This window comes from Triticum dicoccoides, chromosome 1B (genome assembly GCF_002162155.2).
Source record: "Triticum dicoccoides isolate Atlit2015 ecotype Zavitan chromosome 1B, WEW_v2.0, whole genome shotgun sequence".
NCBI lineage: Eukaryota > Viridiplantae > Streptophyta > Magnoliopsida > Poales > Poaceae > Triticum > Triticum dicoccoides.
Window position 1 is genome coordinate 67,856,958 of NC_041381.1, and position 6,000 is coordinate 67,862,957.

Consider the following 6,000-nt stretch of genomic DNA (forward strand, 5'->3'; position numbering starts at 1 on the left):
TCATGAAATAAGGAAATAAATAATAACTTTATTATTGCCTCTAGGGCATATTTCCTTCAGTATCCCACTTGCACTAGAGTCAATAATCTAGTTCACATCGCTATGTGATTTAACACCAATATTCACATCTGCATGTGATTAATACCCATAGTTCACATCATCATGTGATCAACACCCAAAGGGTTTACTAGAGTCAGTAATCTAGTTCACATCGCTATGTGATTAACACCCAAAAGAGTACTAAGGTATGATCATGTTTTGCTCGTGAGAGAAGCTTAGTCAACAGGTTTGTCATATTCAGAGCCGTATGTATTTCGCAAATATTCTATGTCCACAATGCTCTGCACGGAGCTACTCTAGCTAATTGCTCCCACTTTTAATATGTATCCAGATTGAGACTTAGAGTCATCTGGATTGGTGTAAAATCTTGCATCGTTGTAACTTTTACGACGGGCTCTTTTATCACCTCCATAATCAAGAAACATCTCCTTAGTCCTTACTAAGGATATTCTTGACCCATGTCTAGTGATCTACTTATTAGATCAAAATTGTATTCCTTTGCCAAACACAGAGCAAGGTATACAATAGGTCTGGTTCACAGCATAGCATACTTTATAGAACCTATGACTGAGGCATAGGGAATGACTTTTCCTTCTCTTTCTATTTTCTGCAATGGTCAGGTCTTGAGTCTTACTCAACTTCACACCTTGTAACACAGGCAAGAACTCCTTTCTTTGACTGTTCCATTTTGAACTATTTCAAAAATTTATCAAGGTATGTACTCACTGAAAAATCTTATCAAGCGTCTTGATCTATCTATATAGATCTTGATGCTCAATGTGTAAGCAGCTTCACCGAGGTCTTGCTTTGAAAAACTCTTATTCAAGTATCCTTTCATGCTATCCAGAATTTCCATATCATTTCCAATTAACAATATATCATCCACATATAATATTAGAAATGCTACAGAGCTCCCACTCACTTTCTTGTAAATACAGGCTTCTTCAAAAGTTTGTATAAAACCATATGCTTTGATCAACTCATCAAAGCATATATTCCAACTCCGAGATGCTTGCACCAGTCCATAGATGGATCGCTGGAGCTTGCACAATTTGTTAGCACCTTTAGGATTGACAAAACCTTCTGGTTGCATCATATACAACTCTTCTTTAAGAAAACCATTAAGGAATGCAGTTTTGTTTATCCATTTGCCAGATTTCATAAAATGTGGCAATTGCTAACATGATTTAGATAGACTTAGGCATAGATACGAGTGAAAAACTCTCATCGTAGTCAACACCTTGAACTTGTCGAAAACCTTTTGCGACAATTCTAGCTTTGTAGATAGTAACACTATCAGCGTCCATCTTCCTCTTGAAGATCCATTTAATCTCAATGTCTCGCCGATCATTGGGCAAGTCAATCAAAGTCCATACTTTGTTTTCATACATGGATCTTATCTCAGATCTCATGGTCTCAAGCCATTTTGCAGAATCTGGGCTCATCATCGCTTCCTCATAGTTCATAGGTTCATCATGGTCTAGTAACATGAGTTCCAAAACATGATTACCGTACCACTCTGGTGTGGATCTTACTCTGGAAGACCTACGAGGTTTGGTAGCAACTTGATCTGAAGTTTCATGATCATCATCATTAACTTCCTCACTAATTGGTGTAGGAATCACTGGAACTGATTTCTGTGATGAAATACTTTCCAATAAGGGAGAAGGTACAATTACCTCATCTAGTTCTACTTTCCCCCACTCACTTCTTTCGAGAGAAACTTCTTCTCTAGAAAGGATCCATCTTAGCAACGAATAATTTGCCTTCGGATCTGTGACAGAAGGTGTACCCAACAGTTTCCTTTGGGTATTCTATGAAGACGCACTTCTCCGATTTGGGTTCGAGCTTATCAGGTTGAAACTTTTTCACATAAGCATCCAACTCCAAACTTTAAGAAACGACAACTTAGGTTTACTGCTAAACCATAGTTCATACCGTGTCGTCTCAACGGATTTAGATGGTGCCCTATTAAACGTGAATGCAGCTGTCTCTAATGCATAACCCCAAAACGATAGTGGTAAATCGGTAAGAGACATCATAGATTGCACTATATCCAATAAAGTACTTGTTATGACGTTCGGACACACCATTAAGCTGTGGTGTTCCAGGTGGCATGAGTTTGTGAAACTATTCCACATTGTTTTAATTGAAGACCAAACTCGTAACTCAAATATTTGTCTCCGCGATCAAATTGAAGAAACTTAATTCTCTTGTTACGATGATTCTCCACTTCACTCTGAAATTCTTTGAACTTTTCAAATGTTTCAGACTTGTGCTTCATTAAGTAGATATACTCATATCTGCTCAATTCATTTTGTGAAGATCAAAAAATAACGATACCCGCCATGAGTATCAACACTCATTGGACCGCATACATCGGTATGTATTATTTCCAATAAGTCACTAGCTCGTTCCATTGTTCCGGAGAATGGAATTTTAGTCATCTTGCCAAAAAGGCACGGTTCGCAAGCATCAAATGATTCATAACCAAGTGATTCCGAAAATCCATCTTTATGGAGTTTCTTCATGCGCTTTACACCGATATGACCCAAACGGCAGTGCCACAAATAAGTTGCACTATCATCATTAACTTTGCATCTTTTGGCATCAATATTATGAATATGTGTATCACCATGATCGAGATCCAACAAACTATTTTCATTGGGTGTATGACCATTGAAGGTTTTATTCATGTAAACAGAACAACAATTATTCTCTGACTTTAAATGAATAACTGTATTGCAATAAACATGGTCAAATCATATTCATGCTCAACGCAAATGCCAAATAACATTTATTTAGGTTTAACACTAATCCCGAAAGTATAGGGAGTGTGCGATGATGATCATATCAATCTTGGAACCACTTCCAACACTCATCGTCACTTCCCCTTCAACTAGTCTCTGTTTGTATAACTCCTGTTTCGAGTTACTAATCTTAGCAACTGAACAAGTATCAAATACTCAGGGGCTACTATAAACACTAGTAAGGCACACATCAATAACCTGTATATCAAATACCCTTGTTCACTTCGCCATCCTTCTTATCCACCAAATATTCAGGGCATTTCCGCTTCCAGTGACCATTTCCTTTGCAGTGTAAGCACTCAGTTTCAGGCTTTGGTCCAGCTGTGGGCTTCTTCGTGGGAGTGACAACTTGCTTGTCATTCTTCTTGAAGTTTCCCTTTCTTTCCCTTTGCCCTTTTCTTGAAACTAGTGATCTTGTCAATCATCAACACTTGATGCTCTTTCTTGATTTCTACCTTTGTCGATTTCAACATCACGAATAGCTTGGGAATCACTTTCGTCATCCCTTGCATATTATAGTTCATCATGAAGTTCTACTAACTTGGTGATGGTGACTAGAGAATTCTTTCAATCACTATTTTATCTGGAAGATTAACTCCCACTTGATTCAAGCGATTGTAGTACCCAGACAATCTGAGCACATGCTCACTAGTTGAGCGATTCTCCTCCATCTTTTAGCTATAGAACTTGTTGGAGACTTCATATCTCTCAACTCGGGTATTTTCTTAAATATTAACTTCAACTCCTGGAACATCTCATATGGTCCATGACATTCAAAACGTCTTTGAAGTCCCGATTCTAAGCCGTTAAGCATGGTGCACTAAACTATCAAGTAGTCATCATATTGAGCTAGCCAAACGTTCATAACGTCTGCATCTGCTCCTGCAATAGGTCTGTCACCTAGCGGTGCATCAAGAACATAATTCTTCTATGCAGCAATGAGGATAAACCTCTGATCACGGATCCAATCCGCATCATTGCTACTAACATCTTTCAACATAGTTTTCTCTAGGAACACATATAAAAATAAACATATGAAAGCAACAACGCGAGCTATTGATCTACAACATAATTTGCAAAATACTACCAGGTACTAAGTTCATGATAAATTTAAGTTCAATTAATCATATTACTTAAGAACTCCCACTTAGACAGACATCCCTCGAGTCATCTAAGTGATCACGTGATCCAAATCAACTAAACCATAACCGATCATCACGTGAGATGGAGTAGTTTTCAATGGTGAACATCACTATGTTGATCATATCTACTATATGATTCACGCTCGACCTTTCGGTCTCCGTGTTCCGAGGCCATATCTACATATGCTAGGCTTGTCAAGTTTAACCTGAGTATTCCGCGTGTGCAAAACTGGCTTGCACCCATTGTAGATGGACGTAGAGCTTATCACACCCGATCATCACATGGTGTCTGGGCACGACGAACTTTGGCAATGGTGCATACTCAGGGAGAACACTTCTTGATAATTAGTGAGAGATCATCTTATAATGCTACCGTCAAACAAAACAGAATAAGATGCATAACAGATAAACATCATATGCAATCAAAAAATGTGACATGATATGGCCATGATCATCTTGCGCCTTTGATCTCCATCTCCAAAGTACTGTCATGATCTCTATCGTCACCGGCACGACACCTTGATCTTCATCGTAGCATCGTTGTCGTTTATGCCATCTATTGCTTCTACGACTATCGCTACCGCTTAGTGATAAAGTAAAGCAATTACAGGGCGTTTGCATTTCATACAATAAAGCGACAACCATATGGCTCCTGCCAGTTGCCGATAACTTCGGTTACAAAACATGATCATCTCATACAATAAAATATAGCATCACGTCTTGACCATATCACATCACAACATGCCCTGCAAAAACAAGTTAGACGTCCTCTACTTTGTTGTTGCAAGTTTTACGTGGCTGCTACGGGCTTAGCAAGAACCGTTCTTACCTACGCATCAAAACCACAACGATAGTTCATCAAGTTAGTGTTGTTTTAACCTTCGCAAGGACCGGGCGTAGCCACACTCGATTCAGCTAAAGTGAGAGAGACAGACACCCGCCAGCCACCTATAAGCACGAGTGCTCGTAACGGTGAAACCAGTCTCGTGTAAGCATACGCGTAATGTCGGTCCGGGTCGCTTCATCTCACAATACCGCCGAACCAAAGTATGACATGCTGGTAAGCAGTATGACTTGTATCGCCCACAACTCACTTGTGTTCTACTCGTGCATATGACATCTACGCATAAAACCTGGCTCGGATGCCACTGTTGGGGAACGTAGTAATTTCAAAAAAATTCCTACGTACACACAAGATCATGGTGATGACATAGCAACAAGAGGGGAGAGTGTTGTCCACGTACCCTCATAGACTGTAAGCGAAAGCGTTATGACAACGCGGTTGATGTAGTCGTACGTCTTCACGATCCGACCGATCCAAGCACCGAACATACGGCACCTCCGAGTTCAGCACACGTTCAGCTCGATGACTATCCCCGGGCTCCAATCCAGCAAAGCTTCAGGGATGAGTTCTGCCAGCACGACGGCGTGGTGACAATGATGATGTTCTACCGGCGCAGGGCTTCGCCTAAACTCCGCGACGATATGACCGAGGTGGAATATGGTGGAGGGGGGCACCGCACACGGCTAAGGAACAATCCGTAGATCAACTTATGTTGTTGTGTCTAGAGGTGCCCCCCTGCCCCCGTATATAAAGGAGCCAGGGGGAGGGGGTCGGCCGGCCAGGAGGGGCGCGCCAGAAGGAGTCCTCCTCCCACCGGAAGTAGGACTCCCCCCTTCCTTGTTGGAGTAGGAGAGAAGGAAAGAGGGGGAGAGGGGGAAGGAAAAGGGGGCAGCACCCCTTGTCCAATTCGGACCAGAGGGGGGCTGCGCACCTCCTTCCTTTCGGCCTCTCTCCTCTATTCCCGTATGGCCCAATAATGCCCATATACTCCCCGGCGAATTCCCGTAACTCTTCGGTACTCCGAAAAATACCCGAATCACTCGGAACCTTTCCGAAGTCCGAATATAGTCGTCCAATATATCGATCTTTACGTCTCGACCATTTCGAGACTCCTTGTCATGTCCCCGATCTCATAAGGGACTCC